Source organism: Heptranchias perlo, chromosome 38, assembly GCF_035084215.1.
Source record: "Heptranchias perlo isolate sHepPer1 chromosome 38, sHepPer1.hap1, whole genome shotgun sequence".
NCBI classification, from domain to species: domain Eukaryota; kingdom Metazoa; phylum Chordata; class Chondrichthyes; order Hexanchiformes; family Hexanchidae; genus Heptranchias; species Heptranchias perlo.
In genome coordinates this window covers 11,103,080-11,121,341 of record NC_090362.1, presented here as the reverse complement: position 1 = coordinate 11,121,341, position 18,262 = coordinate 11,103,080, and the positions used below count along the sequence as shown (strand labels likewise).

At 40.8% G+C, this 18,262-nt stretch overlaps 1 protein-coding gene across 1 annotated transcript in view; it reads left to right on the top strand.

The window, feature by feature from the left end:
• The first annotated feature begins 7,761 nt into the window (after positions 1-7,761).
• Positions 7,762-18,262, top strand: part of otud7a (OTU deubiquitinase 7A) — a 105,850-nt gene continuing 95,349 nt past the window's right edge. Inside the window, exon 1 of the mRNA XM_067973429.1 lies at positions 7,762-7,835. The gene's annotated coding sequence lies outside the window, so the exon portion shown is untranslated. The remainder of the gene's footprint in view (positions 7,836-18,262) is intronic.

Sequence of the window (18,262 nt, the reverse complement as noted above, 5' to 3'; positions counted from 1 at the left end):
TAAATGTAGGGGGCATGATTAAGAAGTTTGCAGATGATACAAAAGTTGACCATGTGGTTGATAGTGAGGAAGAAAGCTGTAGACTGCAGGAAGATATCAATGGACTGGTCAGGTGGGCAGAAAAGTGGCAAATGGAATTCAATCCGGAGAAGTGTGAGGTTGCGCATCTGGGGAGGGCAAACAAGGCAAGGGAATACACAAATGTATTGTAGAGGAATGTGTAGAGGAACAGAGGGACCTTGGAGTACATGTCCACAGATCCCTGAAAGTAGCAGCACAGGTAGATAAGATGGTTAAGAAGGCATACGCGATATGGCCTGATTCTGTACCGTAAGTTTTTATGATTCTATGAACACTCCATGATGTTCAAGAAACTTGTATGTAAATCTGAATAAAATTCAAGTTGATATCTTGCATAAATATTTGATGATAAATTTATAACTTGTGAAAAATAATTTTATACAAACAAAACCATGCGTGGAATTGAAGCTATTGATAGGAATTGTAGGCAGATAGTGGGAATATTGTTCGATTTCAAATGATTTCTGAGAGATTTATGTAAATTCAGTCTCACTTGCTCTGCTTCATGAGCATTGTGTTCTTCATGATTACATAGAAATTCTAGTTGTGTTGGCCAAAATGAAAGTGATAATTTATTTTTCACTCTTGATTTGAGAATGTTGTAGCATTGTTTGAATATAGGGGGAAAATGTTTCAGTTCCTTGTTCTAAATCTCAATACTGTAACCATGCCCTCTATACTCTGACTATATTGCTCCTCCATTTCTAGTTCTTTCTGCATTTCTTCCAGTTTGATCCACTTAACTCCTGAGTTTAGAGCATGACCTGCATGCTAAACTGAAGTGATGTTATGAAGCCTTTAGTCCAAAGATTATGTCAGTGACTTAATAACTTCATAATCTTGCACTGACTTCGTGGAGTTTTTGGCTGGGATTAACAATTCACTTGAAATGCATCAGTATATTTTATTATGCATAGAGTTACACCCTAATAAATTTTATTTAATACTATATGTACTTTACAGTGCTGCTGCCAAAAGAAGTAGAAACTTTGGCAGCAGTGCTGGAGGTACCAACACCCATTCAAAGAGCTGATTCCCAACATTCCTTCGGATGCAGTAGAGCTGGAGCAGGAATGTAAACAGCTGCCTTTTTTATGGGCATGGGCAAGCTAAATCGTGAGCCTGCTTATAGAGCCAGCAATGTGGTTTCCTGCTTGCCGACTGTACTGACCTTCCCCAGACACTTGGTGCTGTGGAATCTGGCCAACAGTGTAAGCAGAGTGGATTCCACATGTTGGCAGCCAAGAATATGAATAGCTGTTTCAGGTAGAATCGCTCATGATATAAATGTGAAAGAAGCCTCTATAACATAAAACGGATACAGTTTGTTTTGTGTCATAACCCATCACTATGCTTAAGAGTCTCCAAACCAAATAACAGAGAAATCTACACTAGTGGACTTTCTATTTGCCCAATGTGGAGTACAGAGTCTCTCCACAAAAGTACATGCCCCACTTATATAATCCAGACTAAAATGGTGCATCTAACTAAAATGGTGCATCTTCCCAGCATACAGCAGCAGTAAGCTTTCTGCAGCTTTCCCAGATAGGACAACCCTACCTGTCTGTACACTGGCTTGCAGGTTATCTGTAGCTGAAATGAGAAGAATAACATACCCAGTGATTGGTTGACCCTTCCAGGTCCCATTAATGAGACAGGCTGGCTGGTCTATTGGAGTACTGCAGACCTGGCTCAGGTATCGGATTACTGAGCCCCACACGGACGATTCACTGTTGCATCCTTCCATTGTTGAGCATGTCATCTTGGGGCTAACTTGATACCAGAGATCTGTCTCACTCACTTCTCACCCCAATGAGTATGGTTACTACTTGGTCATTCGATAACTGAGTGTTGCAGGTTTTAGCGTTTTCATAGGCAGACGGCAGTTACCAAGAGCTCCTTAAATGTAGTATACTGTGCATCAAAACTCAGCATAAAATGGATGAGTATGGACACACACAATACCCTGAATAAATAAAAAGCAAAAAACTGCAGATTCTGGAAATCTGAAGCAAAAATAATGCTGGAAAACATACAGCAAGTCAGTCAACATCTGTGGAGAGAACAGAAGAGTCAACATTTCAGGTTTGAACTGTTCTGATGAAGGGGCCACACCTAAAATGTTGGCTCGTCTGTTCTCTCTCTATGCTGACTGACATACTATGTGTTTCCAGTATTTTCTGTTTTTATTTAATATCAATTGGAGAAGGATATTGATGGAGGAGGAGTACATTTTGAGAGGGGATACAATAATTGGGTAGTTCAGTAGCACTAGTCACTAGATTTTAAAGAGACCGGTTAAAATCCCAGCTTTAATTCAGACACACACACAAATCCTTCCATCCTCAGTGGAAGGATTTCTGGCAATATTCAGCTGGCTTCTGACTAGAGGTTATTATGGCAGTGATGTATCCCAACCTATAAAACGTCCTGCTGTTGACTAGTACGAAATGACATTGACGTCGCCTGCATAAAATAATCCAAGCCAGCCCATCAGGTTGCAGTCCAACAGCAGATGGGACAAAATGATGAGGAAAAACACATGTTGACCTTTAATTGATTTGTTAGTAATCTGTAACTGATTACGTAGTACAGACAGTGGATTGAAACAATATTTGGCTAATTCTGTTACACTCCATTTCCTTGCGTGTTTTTTTGCTGCCTCACTGTGGTCCTGAGTACATGTTCCATTAGTGGCTGCTGCAGAATCTGTAAGTTAGTGTGTTTTTTTTTAGATCTTATCCACACCAGGAGTTGGAGCATTCGAACTCCAGGCTGAAAAGCTGCTATTCTGTCAGATATAGTGCAAAATACAGTACTTCCTGTTGGCTGAGCCCAACAATGGCACTGGCGATAGAATGCACAGCTCTCTTGCTTGGTAGCAAAAAAAAGGGTGCATGAAGGTGAGCAGCTATGATGAAGGTGGATAACTGGGCCAGGAAAGGAGAATAAGCGTGGATTGGCAATGTTCTTATTGTTTGTGCGTATTCTATTTTTGTGATCAATGCTGAGAATTTATTTCAGACGTTCACAAGTACTATGACTGCATTTTGGAAGGGTCCGTTAGAGTGGGGATAGAAACTTGATTTGGGTTTTATAAGTAGAACTGAAGGTGTGACATGTAGATAGATGACTGTGATGTCATATATCACACAAACATTAGACTTGACACTTAAAGCCGCTGCTTGAATGCTAGTGATCCAGATTAAGCATTCAAAGCTGCCAGATGGTTAATCAGCAGTATAACGAGAGGCGTTTTACCACACTGCTTCAAAGATGCTAATGAAGTATCCAATTTACATGTTCTTTTGATATATTTGCACAGATTTGAGTAGCAATTGTGTTTCATAGACAAATGAGGGGAGAAGTACAGATTTAACATCTGTGTGTGACCTGAAAAGTTAAGTATTGGTCAATTCGCATAAATCCACCTCTGGTTTATTAGTGTTAATTTGTCCAAAAAACTTAACATTGCAGGTTCAGAGAGCAGATCTAGAAGTGGTATGGCTCAGCTCATTTTCCACTTCTTTGAGATGAATTGTTTGCCTTGGGAAGGCAATGCAAGAAATTGTTGCCAATACGGAACGCACCGGGGGTCTTGCAGGGAAGGGAGAGGGTGGATCTAATTGGGCATTTCCCCGACCAGACAGTCTAAGCCATTTGGCATATCGTCTTATCGCCAGAACTGACCAACAGGCACTAGGGTGTAGCTTGGATGGTGGTGAGAAAGGCCCTCTCAGTGTGGTCTTTCCTATGCGCATGGCATCTCATCGCCACTACGAGCTGCCCTCAGATGCAGCGGGGACGAGACTGTCATCCACCTCCTGGCACAGAAGGTGTGGTGAGAGTTGCGTTGGTATCAGTCCCAATTCATCCCCAGCAGCTTGGTAACGCAGGACACTGTGCTGTATGGGCTGTTCCCCGGGACGCACACCAAGACAGATATCAACTGCTGCTGGAAGACCATCAATTTGGTGAAGGAGGCTCTTTGGTCTGCCTGAAACCTGCTGGTCTTCCAGCTGAAGGAGCTGTCCGCGACCGAGTGTTGCCGACTGTCACACGCCAAGGTCCAGGAATACATGCTGTGGGACGCCCTGAAGCAAGGGGCGGCTCTATAGGGAAAGGTCACCGTGTAAGGTCATTTCACTTTGTATTGTACAGCACGTATCAGAAGATATGTATTGTATTTTAAATTGTATTAATGGAACCGTATTGTATTGTTTTTGAATTGTAATTGTGACATCTACATTGAACTGTGTATCCTTAACTTTTATGAAATAAGGTATATTTTAAAATTTAAAAAAATTGTTTCCCCCTCCAAAATAAACTACAGCTTTTACAGGTAATCTGGTATTTCTTCCTCTTCCCTTCCCCTTCAAAAGGAAATGGCTTGATGCTGTTTCATCTTGTCATGTGATGCCGTTACCTTCAGATTTACTGTTGCTCTTATATCCTTTCACCTAAAGCATGCGGCCTCCATTATATAGGTTATATGAAACACTTATTTAAAGAAGATATCTTTTTTTAAAAAAAGCGCTGTGTGTTATAAAGAATAACCAATATCAGTTGAAGGTGGCAGGACAAGTTGAGGAGGCTGTTAAGAAAACATATGGCATCTTGGGCTTTATTAATAGAGGCATAAAACCAAGGAAGTTATGCTGAACCTTTATAAAACACTGGTTAGGCCTCAGCTGGAGTATTGTGTTCAATTCTGGGCACCACACTTTAGAAAGGATGTCAAGGCCTTGGGGAGGGTGCAGAAGAGATTTACTAGAATGGTACCAGGGATGAGGGACTTCAGTTATGTAGAGCGACTGGAGAAGCTGGGGTTGCTCTCCTTGGAATAGCGAAGGTTAAGAGGAGATTTGATAGAGGTGTTCAAAATCATGAACAGTGTTGATCAGAGTAAATAAGGAGAAATTGATTCCAGTGGCAGAAGGGTTGGTAATCAGAGGACACAGATTTAAGGTGATTGGCAAAACAACCAGTGGCGACATGAGGAAACATTTTTTACGCAGAGAGTTGTTATGATCTGTAATGCACTGCCTGAAAGGGTGGTGGAGGCGGATTCAATAATAACTTTCAGAAGGGAATTGGATAAATACTTGAAGGGAAAAAATTTACAGGGCTATGGGGAAAGAGCAGGGGAGTGGGACTAATTGGATAGCTCTTTCATAAAGCTGATACAGGCAAGGTGGGCCGAATGGCAGCCTCCTATGCTGTAACATGCTATTACACTATGATAATTTAAGACACTAAACAGAACAGGTAAGTATAAACAACCGCTGAAGCTGGATAAAGTTCCAAAGTGACTATATTTATGTCACCTCTTTTTTTGTAGATATAAAGATAACCACAAATGCTGGAGATATGCAATGAAATAGACAATGTTGATTAGCATTTGAAAGAGAAAGATACTTTTTGATAAGACTTTTCATACTTTGCTGTTTTTATTTCACCTCTATCTTATTGTCGAAGTGATTTATAAAAAGCAATTGGAAGTTGTTTTGGGGAATAATGAGCAAAATGTTTATTTTAGAATGGATAGAAAACAAAAATCAACTGTAACTGTAAAGAGTACTTGCAAAATTCATATACAAAGTTTAATAAAATTGCCATAAGTTGTGTCCCATGTAATTAATTTTCAAACTGAATTGCTCAAAAACAAGCAATACAAACTGAAGTCTGCTAGGCATCATCAAGAACTAAAATTTGAGTGTTCCTGGGAAGAGCTGCTGGGAGCTCTGGCAGAACCCCTCTCCCAGTCAACAATCAGGAGCAAGATGAAGCTGACACCTATTCCATCCCAGTAACTTCATTCTTCAATTCCTAATTTTGATGGCAAAAAACTTTGCAGCAACTTCAATAGGAAACGGAACATTCCAGCTCCTGGATGAAAAGCTGCTATTCTGTCAAATATAGTGCCCAATTCAGAACTTCCTGTTGGCTGAATCCGGGAATGGCATTGGTGTTAGAATGCATAAAGCAATGCATAGCTCACTCGCTTGCAAAAATACAGCAAATTGCTCTCAGCACACTGGAGGAAGTGAGTTGTCAGTCAAATAACTTTAAAACAAAAACAACGAATTTTCACTGAACTTGATCAGTGACTTCCTCTTATAAGTCTCTAGATTCTTTGATATAATAGCAGGTGTAAGAAACATTAATACATTTGGAATGACATCCATAAAGATTGTGTCCTTGTAAATGAATAATGTATTTATAGTATAAAAATGTGGAGATGCCGGTGATGGACTGGGGTTGACAAATGTAAAGAATCTTACAACACCAGGTTATAGTCCAACTATTTTATTTGAAAATCACAAGCTTTCGGAGGCTTTCTCCTTCGTCAGGTGAATGTGGAAATCCTTGAACGTTTCGCATTTATATTCAGAGAACAATACCTGGTGATTACAGATAATCTTTCCAACTGCCCGTTGTCAAGGCAATCAAAGTGTTCAGACAGAGAGGTGTTACCTACAGGGCCACCGAATATACAAACGGCCAGAACACAAAACAGAGAGAGAGAGAGGGAGAAACATCTGAAAGGAAGAGAAAGACAGAAAATGACCCGTTGTATTAAAAACAGATAACTTTTATTCGCTGGTGGGGTTACGTGTAGCGTGACATGAACCCAAGATCCCGGTTGAGGCTGTCCTCATGGGTGCGGAACTTGGCTATCAATTTCTGCTCGACGATTATGCGTTGTCGTGTGTCTTGAAGGCCGCCTTGGAGAACGCTTACCCGAAGATTGGTGGCTGAATGTCCTTGACTGCTGAAGTGTTCCCCGACTGGGAGGGAACCCTCCTGTCTGGCGATTGTTGCGCGGTGTCCGTTCATCCGTTGTCGCAGTGTCTGCATGGTCTCGCCAATGTACCATGCTCCGGGGCATCCTTTTCTGCAATGTATGAGGTAGACAACGTTGGCCGAGTCACAGGAGTACGAACCATGTACCTGGTGGGTGGTGTCCTCTCGTGTGATGTTGGTATCTGTGTCGATGATCTGGCATGTCTTGCAGAGGTTGCCGTGGCAGGGTTGTGTGGTGTCGTGGACGCTGTTCTCCTGAAAGCTGGGTAATTTGCTGCGAACGATGGTCTGTTTGAGGTTGGGTGGCTGTTTGAAGGCGAGTAGTGGAGGTGTGGGGATGGCCTTAGCGAGGTGTTCGTCGTCATCGATGACATGTTGAAGGCTGCGGAGAACATGGCGTAGTTTCTCCGCTCCGGGGAAGTACTGGACGACGAAGGGTACTCTGTTGGTTGCGTCCCGTGTTAGTCTTCTGAGGAGGTCTATTCGATTTTTCGCTGTGGCCCGTCGGAACTGTCGATTGACGAGTCGTAAGAACGGGATATGACGCTTGACTTTCTCTTCCTTTCGGATGTTTCTCCCTCTCTCTGATTTGTGTTCTGGCCGTTTGTATATTCGGTGGTCCTGTAGGAAACGTTCAAGGATTTCCACATTCACCTGACGAAGGGGAAAGCCTCCGAAAGCTTGTGATTTTCAAATAAAATAGTTGGACTATAACCTGGTGTTGTAAGATTCTTTACATTAGTATAAAAATCACAGAGCATGATTCCTGTTGTCATGATTTTTGCTCACATTTTGCATCAATTTTTCCTATTGTAAATTGGTATGTCAACATTTCCCATTCAAATTTCCTACATCAACTGTCACTATGTAATTGCAGGCCCGGGGCAACAGTTGGCTCTGTGGAGCAAATCTCATAAGACTTTCTTCCATATCTGTCACCATCTGAGGTAAGTCATTCTTTAACTTTATTTAAAGCTTTCACATTAGAAGAGGTCCGTTTTGTTTTGTTTTGCTTGTTTCTTGAGCCATTCATGCAGAATTCAATTGGGATGATATTCTTCCATTCTTAATGTTTCCTTGTCATGATATTGCAACGCTGGCACTATCCTTTTAGAGATTGATGCATCTTGAGTAATTATTTCCATCCGGTGGTTTTCATTAGCTGTGAATTTCAAATACAGCCAAACTTATTCACCTATTTTTGCAAGGTCTACTCATTGCAGCCACAGGAAGTAATTTGAAGAGTAGATGGTGCAACTGTAACTTGCTAGGAGACCTGTCACGTGTATCTTGGTTAAGTTGATTTAAGAACTATACAGTGTTTGTATGTTGGCCTCTTTGAACTTATTTGTGTACAATAATTTCTATAAGTACATATTTGAAGAATTTGACCCATTCCAGTCCAGCTGAATAGAGAGGAAGTGCAATGGTGGTATGAGTGTAATTAAATATCATTGACATTTTTTAATGCCAATTTCAAACCTCTATCTTTCTTTATTGCTACAACAACAGTAAAACTCTGTACTCAAATATCTTATCAGTAGAAGCAACGATAAAGTTAATGAGGCAATAAGCTTATTTTTTTGCTGAAAGGTTAGGTTGAATTTTGCTGTGCTATATTCTTTCAATAATTTATTAAGTAGACTTTCTGCAATTAAAACGTTTTGTAAGAGCCCACCAACCAAGGTGAAGGGCCGAGGCCCATAGTTCAGGCACTACTAAAAGAAGACAAGTTAAATCGGGAGGTAGTGATTAAGAGATGGCAGGTTTATGATCGCCATCGCTGGAAGTACTACGCAGCCTTGAAGACACCAAGGAGTGAACAGAATGATGAAACACTGGATTGCATTTGTATTTCCCGGGGTGGGGGGGTGGTGGTGGATAAGGAACGTGGAAGATGGGCTCCTCCCTCGTTTCACTTCCGACGTCTCCCAAAAACTAGTTAGAGTGGCAATGAAAGAGGGAAGTGGTCACTTGCCTCCTTTATTAGACAAGGAATGATGCCTGGAAAAATGGAGTGTGAGGTGAAGAAGAAATGTGTGGTCTGATGTACAAATGTCATATTTATGGAAGAATTATAATAGTCAAAAATGGAATAATGTACCTTATGTATGTTACATAGTGAATGTTGTGAATGTATTGGAAGGCTGCATTAGTCCTAGTTGTTGTATCAGAACACCAACATTATGCTACCCACAATATTCTCCCAACCATCTCTTTAAATTTTCCTGCTGTTAAGATTAGGGAGTATTTACAAAGATTTGTTAAACATTTCCCAATACCTTTCCTTTCTTTGTTGATTTTCAACATCTTGCTTAATATTTAAACCTGGAATAATTCTCCTACAAATCTCAAATGAATAGCTTTGTTTTTGAGCACTGTCTGCCCCATGTTTTATAAGGTCTTGCTGTGTTTGAAGGGGATACATGGTTGGCCCTCAGAACTGTGTATGTCTAAGTGGAGGTAGCCTTTCCACTCTTCTGAGGATTATGTATATTTATTCTCCCCTTGATATATGGGTAACTGGAGGGGATTAATTACTCAGGGAACAAAACGTAAAATAGTTGCAACTCCACTGAGGCAGGAGGTTTTGTGTTCCACCCAGTGCTTCTTTCTGTTTATTTTATATATAATGTTTCTAGTTGTCTTTTTTTATTTTACGCTGCAATTTGTATCTTTCATTACCTGTGATATTTTGTTGCACAGTTTTGTATTATAGAATAGTTCAGTGGAGAGTGGACAGTGTGCATGTGGTTTTTATTCTAATGAAAAGGGATGATTTTTCTGAATAATGTGTTTTATCTGAATAGTTATAATGCATATATATAAAGCAGCAACTTGTAAAATTAATATTCACAATATTGCAAGGTTTGACACTTTTTTGTTTTCCCACTTTTTTATGTTCATTTTGAAGCAATAGATTATTATGTTACATTTTTCATAACAGTTGAACTTTGTGAAGAGTTCTGCTTTGTTTTAGGCTTTTGAACATAAACTTATTACAGAATATTAAACATTATGTACCAAAATATGGCAATCTATGTCTTCCTTCCTTTTGAACTACAGAGATTCACAAATGGTTTATTACAACAGCCTCCTGCCACTATCTGAAGATAGCAAATAGAATGAAATGTACCTACAGCTTCTCCCCCATCTGTAGGTTGATTCATAAAATAAAGATGGAGCCATTGTCAGGAGATAAACTTGTTCTTATTAGAATCTGTAGCTCTATTATTTTAATTAGATACTCTGTGCTTTGAATAATGGCATTTAATTATGATCCATGGAGATTTCAAGCAGTGTGCTGAAACATTCCAGAATGCTTGTTTGAAATAGCTGGCTAAACCAACTGTAAATTCGTCTTCTTTAGACAGGTAGACTATACATTTCAAAATGAAACCAGTACAATAACTAGGATAATGAAATGTTAAACTGGCTTTTGCTGCATTTGTTGATGCACTTTTCTTTCTCTCCAGTATGTACTATACCTGCTCAGGCTTTTAGAAAATGGATTTATATTCATTTTTCCACACTCTTTGTACATGTTAACTTATAAAGCCCATCTGTTAACATCTAGCAAGTAAATGCATGCTGAAAATATATTGATAGGATGGTCTCATTACACATCTCATTGAGATGCTGCTGTAGTAAATGAAGGGGGGAAAATTGGATAGGGCCTGTTTTTGGGTGGGGGTAGCATGATCTGCTATTACCCTGCGCCCAATGGTCCCTGCACAAGCAGGACGAGACTTTCGTCACGCCTGAGGATTTACCTGCAATCTACGTTGGAAATCAGCATTGAACCAGGATTCAATGCAATTCGCAATTTCCACCAGCAAGGAGAGCTCCAATCTCTTAAAGGTAGCTGGTACCTGTTATTTGCTGAAAATAACAGTCTGCTGTCTGCACGGAGTCTGAACGGAGATCAGACATTGCACACATAACGCACAGATGCGGATCCCGTTCCTATGTTTACACACTGATGAGTTACGTTAAAACCACTAAATCCCACATCCTCCAATCTGCACGCCAGACCTCACCAATCTGCCAGTCTGAGTTTGTACCAGGCCTGCGAGAGTGCGTGCACCAAGGTTCTCTGCAGATGTGCCAGGGGCCTTGGTGCAAGAGCTGGACAGAAAGAGGGACATCCTATATCCGCAGTGTTGGGGGGCGGGGGTGGGGGCGGCAAGAGGCCCTCCAGACATATACCGAAGAGACAGTAGAGGATGAAGTCAATGTCAGGCGCACAGCATCATGAACGTGGATGCAGTGCAGGAAGAAGTTCAATGCTTTGACATGAGTGGTCAAGATGAGTGAGGTCAACTGTCAAGTGGTGTCTCCAACCAACTGCACCATGCACCCCCCATCCCCCACTTACCAACAAACTCTTTTCATCAGCACTCAACTTTTCCAACCAGATGCTTCCTCTCACCCTTACACATCACCACTGTTTCAAGCCGCCCACCCACAACTCACAGGACAGACACACTGACGGCTATTCAACTATGACAGGCACATCACCCAGACACACGCCTGCTTTCTTGCAGGAGAAGGTGGCGCATATCAAGAGGCAGCGAGTGGCAGTGGCATTTAGCCTCTCGAGCCTGTTCCACCATTCAATGAGATCATGGTGGACATGTGACCTAACTCCATATACCCGTATTAGCCCCATATCCCTTAATACCCTTGGTTCACAGAAATCTATCAATCTCAGATTTAACTTTCACAAGTGAGCTAGCATCAACTGCCATCTGCAGAAGAGCTTTCCAAACATCTCTCACCCTTTGCGTGTAGAAGCATTTTCTAACTTCACTCCTGCATGTCCTGGCTCTAAATGTTAGGCGATGTCCCCTCGTATTCAAGTCCAGGAGACCTCCAAAAGCAGTTACAAATGTCTCTGCAGCCAGAGGCAATAATCCAGTCACTAATCTGTAAATCCTGCTTGTTCCCTTTAAATAGTGCTGGTGGGGGTCCTCCAGGCACTCTAAGACACGTTCAGATGGTTGGGTTTAAGACTGTGCGTTGAGTTGAGCGTTATGTCCCAAAATAGGGTCTATTACTTTAAATCTGCATTGCACACTGAAGCCATTTTCTCCCTACTTTTCATGATCTCAGCGGTCGTTATCTGCGCCTACGCTAACTCCTATACCAAGATGGCGTCTTGCGCATGTCACGCAGGAAAGGTGCGTACGCATCCAAGACGCCATCTTGGATATCGGAGAGGCCATGTCGCGCCGAAACAACGGGCGCTACACGGCGCAATTTAGCGCCCGAAGTGTCCTCCTTAAAAACCACGTCTACCGTAAAAGGAAGAAAGTAAGCTATTGATTTAAGAGGGGAGGGTTTCCAATGAAGAACATAATTTATTTATTTTGAATTGTTCCCTGTCTAGATTTAAGTTGTATTCCTGTGAGTATATTTTTAAATCAGTTGCTCCATGTTGCTGTGAATTAGACTCTATTGTCATGTGAGGTCAGTAATTAGGAGACAATATAGAATCCCCATGGGTGAATTAAAACATTCCAACAACTGGAAGAGGGGTTTTTTTCACATGCAAGTGTGAAGTAGCAATTTTGGATTAATCTGCCTCTTGACATTTTTAAAGGCATTCAAGAAAGGGGATAAAAAGACCTTCACGACAAGGTTGCTGAGTTTAAGTATGCACATGAGAGCAAACCTACTGAGGAACATACGGCAAAAGCAAAATACTGTGGATGCTGGAAATCTGAAATAAAAACAGAAAATGCTGGAAAAGCTCAGCAAGTCATGCAGCATCTGTGGAGAAAGAAACAGAGGCAAATAGTGTTCCAGCCTGGATATGAAAAAGTGCTGTACTGTCCAATGAGGCTAAAAACCCTTTCTCTTCGTAAACCAAAATAGGCCAGAGCATGGTTATCCATCAGTCTCCTGAAATCAATGATACTTTGTTCCATTTCTTTCGTCATACTCCTCAGCCTTCAGTACTCGAGGACATTTCTCTTTTCCTAGTTGCAACTGCAAGTGCAGGAGTCTAGTGAAGTATTGTATTCAAAGATTAAGGAACTGAGAGATGCAGACCTTCTGGCAGTCCCTCTCAAAACCCTTAATGATATATTGCAGGATGTGACCCTACAACAGTCTTAACCCCTGCACTAGAAAAATTACCTCCCACTTATCTCACTACTTTTAGTGGAGCAATTGGTATTTGGGAGAGCATGTGGTTGAAGGTGTACACTCAATCTCCATCTGTGATCAAAATAAAGAAATTCAATGTTTTCACTTTGTGCTTATCTAAGACAGAAAGTACGGGAGAAGAACTTGCATTTATATAGCATTTTAGCACATTCTCAGGACATCCTAAAGCACTTTACAACAAAGGATTACTTATTAAAATTGTTGCTGTTTCATATATGATTTCCTCTTTAAACTGGAGTCTTTGCCTACAGTGTACTATTGATAAGAGCTCTTCATACTTTTTGGTGACATCCAGTGATCTTGAGATTTTGGCCTGGAGTACTGAGACATTTCTCTCTAATCACAAGCATTTTCAGTTCATGTTTCTGTACAACATCTATTATAGCATGATACAAGCATTGAAATTGATTGAATATTCAGTATCTATTAGTCATATTGGGGTCAATTGGTGGGCTCGGTGCACGGGGAGCACACCCAGAGCTCTGAAAGGACGTGAGGCTCGGCCGATTTTAATATCTGAAATCAGTCTCCCACCCAAAGCTGGTGGGAACAGTGTCAGGGCTGGATGTTGGGAATGCAAATTGGGCTGGGGCAGCCACTGCCGGGGAATCAAGGAAATGGTGCCCGGGATAATGTAAGTGCTTGGGGGCGGGGGCGGGGAGGGAGGGGTCCAAAAAGGTACCAGTGTAGGGGAGGCCCAAGGATTCCTTCTGCGGCATGGAGAAGCACTCCTGTACCTCCTATCCCCCAAGGAATCCTCCCTAAACATCTAAATCAGATCATTTTGTCATTTATCTAATTTCTGTTTGTGAGATCTTGCTGTGTGCAAATTGGCTGCCACGTTTCCCTACGGTACATCAATGACAACACTTCAAAAATACTTCACTGGCTGTGAAGTGCTTTGGAATGTCCTGTGGTCATGAAAGGTGCTGTATAAATGCAAGTGCTTAATGCCATGTAGATGAAGAAATTTAACATCATTTGCTGGGAGTGTATTCCACATATCCATTACTGTCTGGATGGAGGGGTGGGGGGAAGAGAGAGGGACAGATCTTCTAATCATGAGCTTTGCCTGTTGCCTGAAGCTTCTTAATTTTATCCTCTTGATCTATTTCTACAATTGCAGGTTATTAAATAACCTGCTTACATCTTAGTATCTTACATCTTTATAAACCTGGATCATATGCTCATTAAAAGCAACTTCTGTTGTGATAGTATCTGTTAATAGCACAAAGTCTTAAATCCAGGAATTAGGGTTATTGTTTTTTCTTTCAATGCTTTCTAAAGTATCAATGTCTTCCTGAAGGTAGAATGCCTAAAATTATACACCATGTTCTAAATTTGGTATCACCAGTAATCTGCACAAAGTTAAAATAACTTGTTTTTGATTTATAAACAAATACCTTCAACACACCCTAGGATTTGACTAATCTTGCAGATTACACCTTTACATTGTTTGGATACTTGATTGAGTGGGAGGATAATGAGGGCAAATGATTTCATTATGGCATCACATCCCATTACAAATCCCACAGATTTCTGCACTTCACACATGTAGTGTGATTTACTGCCCAAGATTTTGTGATAAAGTTCTGATGGTAATGAAAATACGTGTTGCTGGTTGGTGGTTCCAATTCAGTCTGAAGCTGCACCCCACCAATCTCTGCCATTGCCATACAGTGATGTTATTAAGTGGGACATATGGGGACGTGCATCTCAGGAGTATGAAGAGCAACAAGGATGCAGCACCACTGGACTAAAAGAGAAAGAGCGCATGTAGAGTCATGGGCTGAGAGACGTAGTCCAAACGCGAATAGGGGAGAAAGGCAAGCATAGAAAATGGGGTCGGGAAGTGAACAGGGAGAGACATGAACATAGCAAGTATTCACCGAAACCTAGCCTGATAGATGCGACAATCATTCCCCTCAATTTTTAAAGCAAAGCACTTGTTCTCCTAATTTCCACACTTGACTTCTTTCCTTTTCACCTTTGCTAATGGACATTCATTCATTGTGTACATGTTTCCTGGGGGAAATTCATGTTGATTCTAAGAGTCAAACATTTCCTGAACGTAACCATTCCTCAGCTTAATGTGCACCTACTCTTCGAGTGAAACCAAGTGAAGAGGAAAGTAGTGTTTTCATCAACTAAATTTCTTGTGAAGGCTGGAACTAAAACAAGACTAAACTTCGCATCTGAGACTAAAGCTAACACACACTAAGTAGTCCATGACTTTTGGAACAAATGTTGGAAACTGAAATGGACAAATAAAGTCTCCGTTGTCATTCAATATAATTATTTCTTAACATTTCTTGTGAGCCTGGTGAGTTGTGTGAGAAGTTAAACAACAATCAATATTTTTTTAAATACACATTTTGGAAAAAATTCCTGAAAATACGAGAACAAAATTATGGAAAGCAAAAACTGCTGACTACTTATTTTCTCCAAGTCTAAAAACAAATATAACCAAAATTTGGGCACAAAAGACTAGACAATGGCTAGGGCTAAATTTCTGCCGAAGACAAGAAATAAAATAAGGTTAAAACTTGAAGTTCAGAGACAAGACTAAAAGTAAAATTAAAATTGATTCTTGGACTAAAACAACATTGATGTGCATCACATTTCACCAGAAATATAAGTAAGCACTTAGTACTGCTTTTTGTGACCTACTTATATTCCTTTTCTGCTGGTATTGTGTCATGCTTTGTCTGGTCACATGCACAATTTCTTCGGAAGAGGGTTATTACAGGGCGAGCACAAAGAACAGCAGGCTCTTTGGAGCAGGTGCAGCCACAATTCTACCTATAGTTTATACTGTTTGCATCAGCATAAAACCTAACTCTGATTTGGTTCTCTTAAAATTGTCATTGTATATAATATGCGCAATTTATATTGTCAAACAGAGGTTGGGTTTCTGCCGACTTAAGGTCTGGTCTGACCTCCAAATGCCAGTAGGAAAGGGATACAAGTAGGCCACAAAAAGCAGTAGTGTCTAAATGCTACTTCTATAATGTACTGAATTGGCTGTTGCTGTAGTTTACTTTCTTATACCCTGGTTAACACAGCAGCTGTTAATTTCATTTAGTACTGAATTATGTTGCTGTTCTCAGTATAACTAAGTGCCTGTTTTGGGCAGTAACTTTATATTGCCCAATATATCTCCTGAGCTTGAGGGACAAGATAGCGCTTGAGATCTGAATTTAAAGTTAGATTTATTGTGTAAATAGGGAATTTATGAACTTCTGAATCTTCAGTTTGAAAATAATATATTTTATATAATTGTCGGATCTAAGTTACAAAACAAGTAGGGTGAACATGGGTTGCTCTCAATGTGAAAACCCTTATCCCTAAATAAAGAGATTCTGAAAAAGTAGGCCTATGGTCTCAATCCATTCCGCTTGCATTCAGTTCAGTCGTTGAGCATCTTACTTTCCTCATCTATCTTGTTTTTCTTCACTAACAATATTTGGCTATAACAAAAACATACCAAAAGTAGTGGGGAACCAAGGGGTAAATGAGAGTGAGGAACTTAAAACGATTAATATCACCAGAGAAAAAGTACTGGACAAAGTAATGGGACTAAAAGCCGATAAATCCCCTAGACCTGATGGTCTACATCCTAGGGTTCTAAAAGAGATGGCTGCAGAGATAGTGGATGCATTGGTTATGATCTTCCAAAATTCTCTTGATTCTGGAATGGTCCCAATGGACTGGAAGATAGCAAATGTTACCACGCTATTCAAGAGAGGGAGACATTGGTCATCGGGAAAATGTAAGGAAGCGGCAACAGAACACTTAGAAAATCATAATATGATTAGGCAGAGTCAACATTGTTTTATGAAAGGGAAATCGTGCATGACAAATTTATTAGAGTTTTTTGAGGATGTAACTAGCAGGGTAGATAAAGGGGAACCAGTGGATGTAGAATATTTGGATTTTCAAAAGGCATTCGATAAGGTGCCACATAAAAGGTTGTTACACAAAGTAAGGGCTCATGGGGTTGGGGGTAATATATTAACACGGATAGAGGATTGGTTAACGGACAGAAAACAGAGAGTAGGGATAAACGGGTCATTCTCAGGTTAGCAGGCTGTAACTAGTTGGGTGCTGCAAGGATCAGTGTTTTGGTCTCAGCTGTTTACAATCTATATTAATGACTTAGATGAAGGGACAGAGTGCAATGTACCCAAGTTTGCTGACGATATAAAGCTTGGAGGGAAAATAAGCTGTGAGGAGGACACAGAGTCTACAAAGGGATATAGACAGATTAAGTGAGTGGGCAAGAAGGTGGCAGATGGAGTATAATGTGGGGAAATGTGAGGTTATTTACTTTGGTAGGAAGAATAGAAAAACAGAATATTTTTTAAATGGTGAGAAACTATTAAATGTTGGTGTTCAGAGAGACTTGTGTCCTTGTACAAGAAACACAATGCAGGTACAGCAGGCAGTTAGGAAAGCAAATGGCATGTTGGCTTTATATAAAGGGGGTTGGAGTACAAGAGTAAGGAAGTCTTACTACAGTTGTACAGGGCTTTAGTGAGACCTCACCTGGAGTACTGCGTACAGTTTTGGTCTCCTTATCTCAGGAAGGATATACTTGCCTTAGAGGCAGTGCAACAAAAGTTCACTAGATTAATTCCTCGGAGAGAGGGTTGACCTATGAGGAGAGGTTGAGTAGAATGGGCCGATACTCTCTGGAGTTTAGAAGAATAAGAGGTGATCTCATTGAAACATATAAGATTTTGAGAGGGCTTGACAGGGTAGATGCGGAAAGATTGTTTCCCCGGCTAGAGAGTCTAGAACTAAGGGACATAGTCGCAGGATGAGGGGTTGGCCATTCAAGACTGAGATGAGGAGGAATTTCTTCACGTAGAGGGATGTGACTCTTTGGAATTCTCTACCCCAGAGGGCTGTGGATGCTAAGTCATGAATATATTCAAGGCTGAGATGGGTAGATTTTTGGACTCTAGGGGAATCAAGGGATATTGGGATCGGGCGGGAAAGCGGAGTTGAGGTTGAAGATCAGCCATAATATGATTGAATGGCAGCGCAGGCTCGAGGGGCCATTTGGCCTACTCCTGCTCCTATTTCTTATGATAGTAGCCATGATGTGGAGATGCCGGTGATGGACTGGGGTGGACAAATGTAAGGAATTTTACAACACCAGGTTATAGTCCAACAATTTTATTTTAAAATCACA